This window comes from Pavona decussata, unplaced genomic scaffold, assembly GCF_977016875.1.
Source record: "Pavona decussata unplaced genomic scaffold, jaPavDecu1.1 SCAFFOLD_244, whole genome shotgun sequence".
Taxonomy (NCBI): Eukaryota; Metazoa; Cnidaria; class Anthozoa; order Scleractinia; family Agariciidae; genus Pavona; species Pavona decussata.
This window is the reverse complement of record NW_028145649.1, coordinates 596353-609780: the sequence shown is the minus strand read 5'-3', so window position 1 is coordinate 609780 and position 13428 is coordinate 596353. Positions and strand designations below refer to the sequence as shown.

Genomic DNA, 13428 nt, shown 5'->3' with positions numbered 1-13428 from the left:
ACTGATGAATTCACCGTGATTTCACTTTTATTTTTATTTATCTCTTCGTCTACGAATTCCAGGCAATCAGCAACAGCGGAGTTTCTGCGCTGCAAATCCGGCTTCCTCAAAAAAGCATCAACATTTTTCACCAAAATTCATGAGGGTGGGGAGGGGACAAATCGTAGCGCTCTTTCCATGGCAACCTTATGACAACAGCCTCAATCACATGCACAAGCAACAAAATTCCAATATGGCGGACGCTAGATGAGTGACTTTTGAAGTGTGGTGTAAATTCTTAATAAGTCTTTTGATATAATTTTTTTCCCCCGATTCAATGAATATAAAACACGCAGGATCCGAGGAGTGTGAAGAGAAGGAATTCAAACTGCCCAGAACTCGCAATCTTCTCCCATCGAAGACATACCGCGAGAGTATCAAGAGATGGGGAGAACCTTCAGAATTGAGCAGAAGACGCATAATAATTGTCCCTTCCATAAAATGCCCGGCTAGAGATGTTTCGGTGACAACGGTGAGCCAAGGTAAGAAGGCAGATAATATCGGATAATTGGGAAAAATTAACGAACGCTATCCGAAGTCTTGTTTTTATGAGCGTATACAGTCTGAGCTAGTAAAAACAAGCCAGAATTTAGTTGGTATAAATTTTAGCGCGCTTTTAAAACAAAGCTTCGTCCAGGTCTTCAATAATGGTTTCTTATTGTTTCAATGTGTGTATATGGATAAGCTAAACATTATTCACTGTTGACCCGATCGTCAAATGACTTTATTTTATACAGTCAAGAGACATATAAATTATTTGTCTGCACGCCGAACTTGGTCAAGCATCTTTAGTTTACCTGATAATTTTTCTCGGTATAAATAAAGTCAAACAGATTAACTCATCATTTAGATGTAACTGCTGTATGCCCAGTAGGGTTGCTCTCTCTCTCCTCCTAATTTTACAACAGATGCCTCTTTTGCACTCGAGCTGTCAGCCTCTGTAGAGGACAGAGGGACCCCTCCTTAAAAGAGGTGGGAAATATCGTCATCTCTCTTTGGTGGATAAATTGTGGATTTTGGTATCCTCCAGGCACTGAATCTTGTAGATATTTGTAATCATCAAGGTATCATTGAAGTTTTCAAATGCAGATTAATTAAGAAATTAAAAAATGTCATAATGTATTTTTGGTAATGTAGAAGAAGCAATCAGACGTGAGATTTATAAAATTCCTTCACAACCATCATTATTTTATCAGTTTCATTGGTAGACATCAATGGTGGTGTTCCCCCAGGAGTTTGATTCAAATTTCCAACCAGCATCCCCACTTGGAAACTGTCTGCTCAGTTTTTTCCTCTTGCCCGTACGAAAATGTCTGACCAAACGGGAGCATGAATTCGGCCAGACATTTCAACCTGACACGGGCATAACATTGACCGAACACAAGCAGAACGGGACACAGCGGTAAAGAACCTAACTGGAACAAGACACCTAACCTAAAACGAGCGGGAATTAGCGAGACACGAGCAGGGCACGAAAAATCGTAAACAACCAGAAAACGAGCATGACACGAGCCTGACATTAGCTGGACAACGTAAATAATCTGTGATGTAATCGGCAAAAATATATCCGGCCTTACTCCAACCTGAATACGGCCGTACAACGCATATAAACACATAGAAATAACGATTAAATGTTTTATTGATAGATTCATGGAATAAAACTGATACAATAAAAATAAGTTTTTGCTATATCCATACAGTGTTAAATCTACATACACAATCTCAAAGAAATTAACAAATTTGCGGCGATAATTTCTTATTTTCTTGCATGTGTCAAACTAATTAAAAAATATACACATTCATTGCACTAATGCATTGAAGGAAACTTACTAATGTACTTATAATTTGCTCAACTTATCCTCGAAAGATTAAATACGACAAAGCAAATGTTCCTTAATAAATATTTATGCTGAATAGACAGGAGATAGATCACTCAGCTGCACGCCGCCTCCGTTTTGTGCGTAAAGTTACTGCTCCTTGACATTTTCGATGCGATGAGAAGCCACGTAATCTGCAAAATAACAAGTGCAAAAGTCTGTGATGCTGCAGTTGTTCTAAATATCCATCAGATAACAAAAAAAGCTATGCTATCAATATAAAAATGATAGCGCCGCGAGTTAAATTGCAAGCGTTTGTGTGCAATTAGTGCAAAGCCCGATCGCCCCGGCGAAGAGTATAATCTCTCACACGCGTTGCGTGAGCCGGACCTTTCGAAGAGCGATCTTGGGGGAGAGGCAGAGAATGCTGTGGTTTGCGAATATTAAATCAAGTTTATTCAGTTCCAAAAACATGAGTAAAGTGCAAACTCGCCTTTTGTGTGTTTAGGTGTGAGTTTAGTCTAATTATTTTGCAGGGCATAGAGCCTGATTGTCAGATGGTCCGAGGTCACCCGGCCGGTCATACTTTATAACATTTCAAAACACTACTGAATTTTTCGTCGGATAAAAGACGGACGATTTCAATTAATGTAAATCGTAATTGATAAAGCTTTCTAAATTTTAACTCGACCTCTCCTCGTTTTGGCAGCTGAAATTTACCGAACATGGAATTTAGCCATTGGAACAGTTCAGTTACCCTGCGAGCAGAGTCTCCTTCGAAAAAGAAAAAAAATCGAGTCTAAAGGACTGACATTTATTTTATAACAAGATAATGTAGCTTACCTCTCCCCTAAACCTTTGGGATGGTTGCTAAGAACCTCTTCTTGCTTCCATTTTCCTCAGGCTGCAGATGTATTCAACATATATCTCGCTTGCTTTCAGACCCTCGCAATTGACATTTACATGTAAAATGCTTTATACACTTTTGTCTGAATCAAAATAAAGGCATGCGAACAGCGACATTCTAAAACTTTGTTAAATCCTTGAAGAGATCTTAAAAACACTGAGGAAGAAGCGATCACTGCTAACTTAACAAGCCTAAAAGAAAGACGGTAACTGCAATTGCACTGTTTCGCGCGCGCACATTGAAAATACGGTTAACACTCCAAGCGCCAAAAATTAGTAACTGTAACCGTCAATTGATCTCGAAGCTAACCAATCAAAAATGAATTTAAACAATGAGATACTTATCTGCAACATGTCGATCATTTCTCTTATGGCATTTGATTGATAAAACCGCGTGCTAGGAATCAAAACAACGCATCGCCGTACGTGCAGTGTGTGACGTACGTTGATCTTGGAATCCAGCGAAACGACTTCTTTGCGGATTCAGCTGGCGGAATGACCTGATTTTCAAAACATTTGTCAAGAAGGAACTCGGCTTTTTTTTCAGCGTCCTGCATGAATGGGGTCAAGTTTGGGATTTCCAAATTTTGCGGTCCGTCGAACAGCGTGATGATCGTAATACCATATGCAGGTGTGTTTATAAACAACGCTGTCTGTGCTTTATTTATATTCCTTGACACTGTAACAGCTAGTCTTAACATTGTCTTTGCGATCAATTTCATTGAAAAGAAACCAAACGTACCTTGTCTGGCTCTTTCCAATCTCGTGTCAGGCTCTTATCAGGCCCGTGCCTAGCTACTTATTAAAGTTATTAAATTTGGAAAAGTAATTTGAGGTTGTTTGGCTCTTGTTCTGTTCCTGTAAGTGTCTTGTGCGGCTGCCGTGACCCAGACACGAGCGTAACATTTGTCTGGCTTATTACCTTGGAGCCAGACATTTTTTTTGCCCGGTTCTTGTTTTGCTGATGTTTGGTTCTATCAACGGTATTCCCGCCGAAGTCAGGCCGGATTCCGCCTCTGTCAGGTCCGAAATTTTCGTACGGGTGGTGTACAAACTGATGTCAGTGTCCCAGTAACTTTCGTAGTAGGTGTCAGTGAAGAATTTTTGAGGGGGTCAACATATCTGGTTCGATCTCTTCAATTTCAATTTGTCAGGTCAGGAATCCACTTTACAAGTAAGGTTTTTGACCTAAGATTCCTTTTTTTTCTGGAACAGCATGATACTCAGATAAAGTGAAGTGGATAATAATTTTGTGGATAGTTGATCTGTCTGACTGCTCGCATTTATACCCTAACATAATTTGTTTCATTTCAGCCAGACTTTCCAAAATCTGGTTCAGGATTTTTCGATATTTATTACAGTGTGGCACGCCTTACCGACTGGCTACCCAACAAAGTTTGTTGGTTGGCCACAGTAAGGCGCATCGCACTTTAAGCCTAATGGCAATTATTATGCAGTTTTAAATTAGCTGGGTACAATTACTATTCTTACATGCACTAGCCTTTCCTTGCAATGAGAGCCCTGTTGGTCATAATACTTTTTCTTCATCATCCTATAAAGTGAATAATTTTTATTCATCAAAGTTTTATGATTTCTAGACAAGAATGCTCAAGGTGGCTCAGAAACTGACAGCTTTGACTCTCAAGTTGCAAGTTACAAGAGAAGATTACAGGAACGCAAGAGGATCCGAGGAATTTTAAACAACTGTGGCCTAAAACAGGACTGGCTTGAAAACAAGACTGCTAAAACAGAATTGGAAAACAGAGTGCTGAAAAGAATGATACTGAAAGGACGACCTGAGATTACCATTAAAGAGGTATTAACTTGAGATGCACTATCTACATAGAGTCCTAAAGGGATGACATAATAGTAATAATGATGATGATGATAACATTTTTAGAGCTTCAGTGTACCTGTATATGATTTTTCTAAGTGAAAATTAGGATTTAGGGGTTTGATTAGAACTTAGTGATTAGTTGTTATGGTTTAGTCTTTGCAGGGTTGGCTATGGTTTGCTGCCCAACCATCGTTTGCTTAGGATCTGGGCATCCAGAAGTTACACTAATAATAATAATATTTGTTACTTGATATCGCACAAATTAGCTTACTAATACATGATCAAATGTGCATTTACAATACTAACTAAACTTATATGGATATAATGATATCACGGGATCTAAAATTTGTGAAATTATAAAATTTGATGAGCTTTTACAGGGTGTACACATATCATGGAAAACCACTGGAAAGTTAATATGGAATTTGTTCCAGACATGGAAAGTCATGGATTTTAATTGTGGGCCATGGAAAGTCACTGAAAATGATGTTTATGAAAAATGTACATGTAACTACAGTCGAAGCTCTCCTTGCGACCACCCTCGTAAGCAACCAGCTCTAGTTACGACCACCATTGTGAAACCCCGTTTGAATTGTCACTTAAACTCTGTAATCAAAAGCTCTCGTAAACGACTGCTCCCATAAGCGACTGCGACCTACTTTTGGGAATAACCAACTGGTCCTTTCCTTTGTTTTTAAGCATTCCTAAGCCGCCACTCAAAGATTCTGATGCTTATTATGGCATAAGTGTACACTTCGTAATTACATTGACAGGAATTAATAGCACTGCCTAATAATGTACATGTACATAGATAAAGATCTCAAATCTAAAATTCAAGATAATTTACTGCTGGATCGAGAGTGTTACCCTGAGACCGAGGTAGAAAGCTTAATATGCTGAAAGCTTGGGTAAGTGACCAGTTTCTATTGTTTCAGCTTTTGGTCTCTTACGAGATTGCATTCTCCCAAGTGACCAGCCCTAGTTATGACCACTTTTTCCAATTTCCGAGGTGGTCGCTTACAAGAGGCTCGACTGTAATAAAAAAGGAATTAAAAGGGAAGAAGATAAACATTAAAAAGACCTCTTTTAAAGGCTTTAATAACTTGCATGCTATAGACCCTTATCACCTGGCGGTTATGTCGTGGTGGAAAAAAACCCTTTGTTTTTGCATGGCAAGCCTTGGCCAGACGCAAATTCAGTGTAAGGCCTACCTTGCATGCTTTTTATTCTCTTGAGGCTCAACATGGCCGCCGAGTGATAAGGGTCTATTGATAACATACTGCTGTAAAATTGAAAACCACTCTTGACTAGTTTATTGAATTTATTAAAAAACATTAATTTGCCTTTTGTTTTACATGTACGTCTTTAAAACAAGACACCCACCCCACCCCCTGTGATTGAAGAGGATACGCTTGTAACAGGGGAGGACAGGGGAGTGCCTACTATTCGCCAGCCCTCCCCAGCTGCCTTGGCTGTTATCCAGGACTACTTGGAGCGCAAGAGGCTTCGCTTGCTGGACCTCTTTGCACAAGCTGACAAGGACAAGAACTGGGTAGTTTCACGGCAGGAGTTTAGGAACATCATCCGATCATGGCACATCCCGCTGACGGAGGTTGACTTGGAGGATTTGATAATGGCTCTAGATAGAGATAGCAGTGATGCCCTGGATTACAGAGAGCTGGCTGTAGGAAGACAGTCATACTTAGAACAAAGGTTAGAAGTCAGACTGTTTCTGAGCTCAGTGGCTTAACATATTAGCATTAGTAATAATGTCAAACATGAGGAAGTGTTTCATCTGATTTCCAAACACTGAGAAATGGGTTGAAAAAACAGGGCACACCTGAGTATTTTCAACCAACTTTGATGTGTTTGGAAATGGGATGAAACGCTTTCAGAAGAACTAGAGATATGGTTTTTTAGATTAGTTTTAAGCCTTTTTACCAATTATAATCATAAACACTGATCGCCAAAAGAGCAATATATTTTGAAGTTAGTACGCAACTTAAGCAGTTGCGAAAAGAAAGACTGAGGTCATGGGTTCAAATCCTGTTTAAGCCTGAATTTTTTTCAGGCTTTCTTTTTGCAACTGCTTAGTTGTGTACTAACTGCCAGGATCTTTTTTCTATTTTAAGCTCTTTTCAGTGTTTGAAACTATCAATTAAAAAGATATATTTATGTAATAATTCTCAGAAAAAATCAAAGCAGAAGATTACAAAATTTTATGATAATTAAGATACCATTCCAAAACTCCAAAACTTCTTCACAGTAGTGATTTCCTTTGTTTTATCATAAGAATAATATTATCAATAAGTTTGAGGAACAGTCATTTACATTGTGTATCCAATCATGTCTCTGTACTCATCATCGTAAAACCCGATGGAAAGGACTTAAGGCATATGTGGGGCATTTGACTTTCTGAAGAACTATTAATAATTGTTTGTGGGTTAAATGAGGACAGTTCGTCCTCTGGGCTTTAAACACTGAGGACATTAAGGATGGTGCCTACTAATACCGAAGTATTTTTGCGTGGCTTGTGACTGTGCGGAAAAAGCAGATCTTAGCAAGGGCTATCGAACTCCAAAAAGAAAATTGGGGGTAGCCACACATTTTTCCTTTTTGGATACCAAGAGCACTCCAAAAAATCTGCTTTCTCCACATAGTTTTAAACCAGGCAAAAATATCCTTGTATTAGTAGGCACCACCCGGCCCATAGGAAACCCAAGTATCTCGAGATGCGCATAACATATGCACAGTAACAAAAGTAGGCACCATCCTTTACCAGCAAGGGTTATTCAATGCCATTTAAAATGTAACTTGACAGGTAAATTTGCATTCTCTTTTTTTTAAAACTTGTGATTGTTCCAACTTATTTCATTTACATACCCTGTAATTATTGTGACCTTGAATTCCTTCAGGTAGACTTGCTTACAAGTCGAGCTTAGAGAGCGCGAAGCGCGATCGTCAGAGCTCGAGCGAGCGAGCGCGGAGCGTGAGCGAGCGAGAGCTCGACTTGTTTCCCTTGCTGGAAATCGAATCAAGTGACGTCATTTTGGCGCGAACTTTTCAGGGTGCGAAGTTGTCAAACTGTCAACTCAATGTATTCTTGTCATTTCAACGCATCTTTGGAAACGCCGACAATTGCATTGGAAAACTTTCTCAATGCGTTTCAAAACGTTGGGAATGTTTCCGAACAAAACCGAAATACGTTGAAAATCATTTAAAAATTGGGCCAACGCATTTGCAAAACATTCTTCAAACGTTGACAACGCATTTGAACAGTGAAAGGACAAGTCATTTTCTTTATCAGCCCCGCGAAACGACTGTATCGTACTACACACTGTTCATGCGAAGATTTTGTTTACATTTTGATGACTGCAGAAATTATGTCGATTCGCTTTGCGAAGATTTTTAAAATGCTTTACTTCGAATGTGCGAGTAATAATAATAATACCGGCTACTGCTAGCGCTGCTACTGCAATAATAAATTTTAAAATGAAAGCACTACACAGCATGACATGCAGAGTGCTGTCTTGACGGGAAAACCTGGAAAACAACATAAAATGTATCGGCTCTAATGAGTTTCCTATTATATACCGAACGAAATTCGACCGTTAACTCGTTTGGGATAACGGCCGAATCCGTATCGGTATACAACAACCGAACAAGTTAACGGCCGAAAAATGCTTGCTCTATACCGAACAAGGTTGAGGCTTATCTCGTTATTATCAAAACACTCATTTAAAATGCAGCATAAAATACCGATCGATCGCCTCTTGATGCCAACGGTCATAACCTCTTTTCTTTCGCCGTGACGTAGAAAATCGAAAACGAATGGGGCCACCTCAAAGGTCAAGCTTTTTTTCCCAATCATCCTGTAGGCGCCGATAAAAACACGTCCTTTCCACAACAGTGACTTTCGATTACTTTGCGCTGATGTTCGCAGACATCTCTGTACTTTGCTTTTGCAACCCATACACGAATTGCGTCGTTAAATGAACGTGTAATCAGTGCGAGGAATTTAGAAGTTCTTGGTCGTAGACCGAAATAACAATCGCTATCGAAGAGCTAGTGTTGTATGTTTGAACAGCTTTGCGCGTGATCTGGTTATGATCTGGCTTGATTGACGTGTACTTTCATATCGCTGGTAATGCGACAGGAGGAAAATTCCTCCTGTAAATTTGGCGCGCTGCAAGTGATAAAAGTCGCTCGCGCCAGGTCCATTCAAAGAGAAGCAAGGGAGCGACTTTGAGAAAGTCTATCCTTCAGGAAACGTTGCTCCAATGTTTTATCCACTGCTTTGCACTTCATTTGCAATCAAAACCTATGATAGATCATGGGCAAGGTTTCTGTTTTTATTTCTAATCAAAGTGCAAAGCAGTGGATAAAACACTGGAGCTCAGCAACGTTTCCAGAATGAATCAAGGCCACATGCAAAAACTACGGTGAATCTGAGCTAAAACAATGAATAAGCAATCTCAATTAATGCGAATTTTCACTGAGCTCTTCCATTGCTATAAAAGAGGTCCACAGTCCATTCAAGATGCAGGGACTAATGCTTGTCAACATTCAATATTTTCTTCAGGGTTAACAAGCAAACTGGAGAGTTCCTTCATGGTCCTGCTAACACCAAATCAGCAAAAAGACCAGAAACAATTCCAGAAGAACCAGAACCAGCTGTGGATCCTTCTCAGGAAAAATGGGCCAGCTCATGAACACAGAGGCCAGGATCTCCACAGAGACCTACATCCCCTCAAAGACTTCCCTCAACGTCAAAAAGCCCTGCTCAACAGAGACCCTCGACTTCCCCTCAGAGAGCCTTTTCACCCTCTCCAGGCCAGCCTGTGCCTTTTGTTGGACAAAGGCCCGATTCTGAGCCCCAGGCACGAGGGTCACGCCCTTATTCTCCTTCTAGTAGTAGTGACTGTAGTATGTCGCCAACTCTGTTGGAAATTCCTCCTTTTCAGTTGTCAGAGAAAGTGGAACAGTTGACCCAAGATGAGGTATGTTGATTTTGTTTCTTTCTCGCCTGTGTAGCTGGAATCCGGTCGTTTCGCTCGAAAGTCAATTCGCCCAATGTTTTTATACGTGGTGTAATAAAACTTAAATTGGGAAAAAACTAGAAGACATACAAGTAAATTGCGATGGATAAAACGAGCAGGAAACCTCAGTACAAATAATTGTAAAACCAAACTGAGAGGTCCTTGTATAAAAACCTTGACGCGCCGAGTTTTTTCCGAGATCTTACGGATTTACCTACATGTGACATGAAGAGGAAAAGTTTTGCACTTAGCCTCGCTTTCATAACGAGGCTCACAGCAACTCGAAAATGCTCTATTTAATACTTTACAGACTTTATTTGAAACATTTGCTAAATTTGTATCTAAGTGTCCCGTTCGTACAACAATTATTTCTGGGGAGATTAGAAAATGCTATGAACTGAACTTCCAAATTTAGTCAAGAATAAAACACAATCAGTTTTTACCAATAGTCCATTTTACAGTTGTGTGCTTAGTGACTTGGCCTAATGGATTGTAAGCAGGGCTGGGATGACCTTGTTCTGATACAAACCTCACTGCTTTTCATATGTAGATCATGCTGTTCTTATGCTAACTAGTTTGCATTTACATATGAAAAGCAGTGAGGTCTGTATCAAAACAAGGTCACCCTCAGCCTCGCTTCCAATCCAGGGCCAGGTCACAAAGCACACAACGGTAAAATGGTCTATTCAAGGTATGAACTTAAAAAAAAAGTCTGGTATTAACATGACAGCAACCTCTCTTGCAGATAAAAGACAGACGCTCGAAGAAACAGCAGAAACGGAAAGAGAAAGAGAAAAAGCAAAGGAAGAGGGTACCCCCAGAGAAAGTGACCGTCGCGCCATCTACCATGGGGGGTAGGCTGGGGGAGATGGTGGACAGGTATCGCAGGATGACCATGAAGGAATATAACGACGTGGTAGAGCTGTGTCAGATGCATGGAGTGCAGGTCAGCAAGGCACTGCTTGGACGAGGTGAGTTTTGTTTGTAGTTGATTTACGGTGCCATCTAAACTGCGAGGAGTTTTATTTTTCTTCAAAAATATAGAGTTCTAAAGTGTGACGTCACAAATATTTGAATTTTTTAAATTATGGGATTTGTTAGTGTATTCAGAAAGAGTATAATGGAAAATGCCCACTTGCCAAAAATAAGCATCTTATTGCAATTTGGGGGCGAGATTTTAGCTCTGTTATGCCTTGATGACTCCATACAAATCCTTCTAATTTTGTCTTAGTTCTTATGTTTGGAACTGAGCCAAAATTAGAAGGATTTGTATGGAGTCAACAGGGAATAAGCGGAATTGATATTATCTCAATCGTTCAGGAAATTCAGACAGTTTCATTTGTTAACTACATTTTTGGTGTCTTGTCTTTCAGTTCTGCTTCAACCTGAAGATACACCACTGTCACAGATAAAACTAAGAGGGAGGAAGCCTGGGCTCTTTTCAATATCCACCAGGCATCACATACCCGCCTCTAAACACCAGTCTTCCGCGGCCGTCACCAGCTTACGACACCCGAAGTTTAGAGACCCGGGCCCTAGCACGTGACATATACACATTTGTAAATACAAACATGAGAGTCTTGTAGTGTTTCAAAGACTTTATTTTTTGTCACAAAAATTTGTAAAATGTTATATTTATTATACAGATATGCAAATATGAACTCTTGTACTGTAAAAATTAGGCATTTTTGTGTTCTTTAGCCCGAGAAATAAATAACGACAGATATTCTAAACAATTTGAAAAGGAATCTGTCAATAATAATCGTAAAGTACATGTCGCGAGCATTGGTGACAACATATTAATTCAGAATTACGTGATTTTACCTTTAGCCATTTTGGACTGTTTGCCAACTTTTTTGACATCTTGCTGTTAGCTCTCTTTATATTGCTATAGAGCTACCGACTGCATGTGCGCATGAGCGAACTTTAAATCTAAACTGACTATTCGCCAAATAATACGCCATTTCCGAGTTTCTTTGAACCTCGTTATGAAAGTGAGGCTAATATATATATTTAGCCAAGCCTAAAAGCGGAGCTCCAATTTTTTTGCTAGCATTTATAGAAATCTGCTTATCGTATGGACGTAGTTCCTCATCCTTTCTAAACTAAAGTTATATATATTTTTAATGCATATGCAGCAAACTCCCCATCAACAATGTAATACCAGGAGCCCATGATCATCGGCTCCTGATTTGTTGGAACAGAGGGCATTTTTTCTTAATTTTCCTTTCACCGAGCAAGGGTTGGTGATTGGATGATCTTTGCGCTTGTACCCCAATCTCGTCCTCAGAGCCCACGCGCGTTTTTGAATGGGAATGAGATTCCTAGGAAAATCCTTAAATAATCCTTAAATAACAAGTACTGGAACCAGGTTTGTGAGCCCGCGAGAATGGGCACCCCCACCAAACCCACGTTTTCGCGAAAAGCACTAGGCTCTGAAATCTGGTTCCAGTCCTTGTTATCTATAGCTAGTCTCCTTCGCAGCCGTTATTAGGGTCGTCACGCAACGCTCCTCCCCACGGAGCGTAGCGTGACGACACTAATAACGGCTGCAAAGGAGACTATGTTATCTAAGGTCTTCCGATTCCTGATCCTAGACTCCTAGTACCCAGATCCAGCATTTAAAAAATGGCGGCAATCTCGTTCTGCGAGCCCGTATTACCCTTATCCAGCGGAACTGGCGCTGGATATGGTAGGTACTTCATATATGGTAATTATTAATAATACCATATATGAAGTACCTACCTGAGAACGAGCGAAGAGGCGAATTGCTTCGTTCTAGAGATTTGGATAAAACAGGATAAAAATAGCAGTTACTTCAGATATCTTCCTGTATTAGGATGGTGGATAAGAAAAGAAAGGATCTTTTTAATTTTTGCATAAGTTTTCAGGTTTGGAAGCGATCGAATTTTTCCTACGCCTCGTCTTATTTTTCCTGCGCAACTGTGTGGAAATGTTCCCTTTAAACAGCAGATTTGAAGGAAAACTTTTAGTGCGATAAATGTCAAAACTAGAAGGGGTTTTGTTGTGTCGGGGGAAGGCGAAAGGTCCGACAGCTCTGTTAATTAAGGAGGTAAGATAACTTCAAATATTTATGTATGCATACACACCTTTAAACTGTTTGTAGTGGGTTTTTTTTCTGACGAGGGAGCAATTTTCTAAAAGAAATCTTTAATCAAGATAATATTAAAATTGCAAGCTAAAACGGAATATAGTAGGCCAGTGTTGTTATATCAATTCATGTGGTCTACTAATACTAGGAGATCGTTGCAAACTAGTACACTGTGGAACAATTGAAAAACGAGTCATTATAAGTTATAGCTAGGGATTTACAAAATATTAAAAATTTCACCTGTTTCTAGTCAAATTGAGTGATTTTTTTATGTTTACGTTCTGTTTGAGGGAGATGCACATTGGAGATGTTTGAATACAGGAGAGATATTTCTTCAAGTAAAATTAGCTTTGTGCCATTTTTATATTTTCTTACTGCACTTGTAGCTCATTAATTCAATAAATTAGATTGAAAAGCTCATTTTTAAAAATTTCTGTTATTCCCAGGTTGATAGCTATATTCTTGTACACTTAAAGTTGTTTATTTTGGTTTTTGTATAATTACTCAAACCAAGTGCTCAGTTCCATGCAACTGATATTGATTTACAAGAGAGTCAAGATGTCTTTCTTGCTCTTAACTTAATCTAAGAATGCAGTATATAATTTTCCCATTTGTTTCGGTAGGGAAAGGAAAACATGAACCTTTCATAACTTCCTGTCAATCACATTAGTTCCTTTG

General features: G+C 39.4%; 1 pseudogene across 1 annotated transcript; it reads left to right on the top strand.

Moving 5' to 3' along the window:
- Positions 1-220: 220 nt before the first annotated feature.
- On the top strand, positions 221-12227 carry LOC146457279 (uncharacterized; annotated as a pseudogene). The gene is made up of 6 exons (XR_014858491.1): positions 221-521; positions 4361-4578; positions 5975-6312; positions 9182-9599; positions 10384-10609; positions 11012-12227. The product of XR_014858491.1 is annotated as an uncharacterized LOC146457279 (transcript).
- Positions 12228-13428: the final 1201 nt, after the last annotated feature.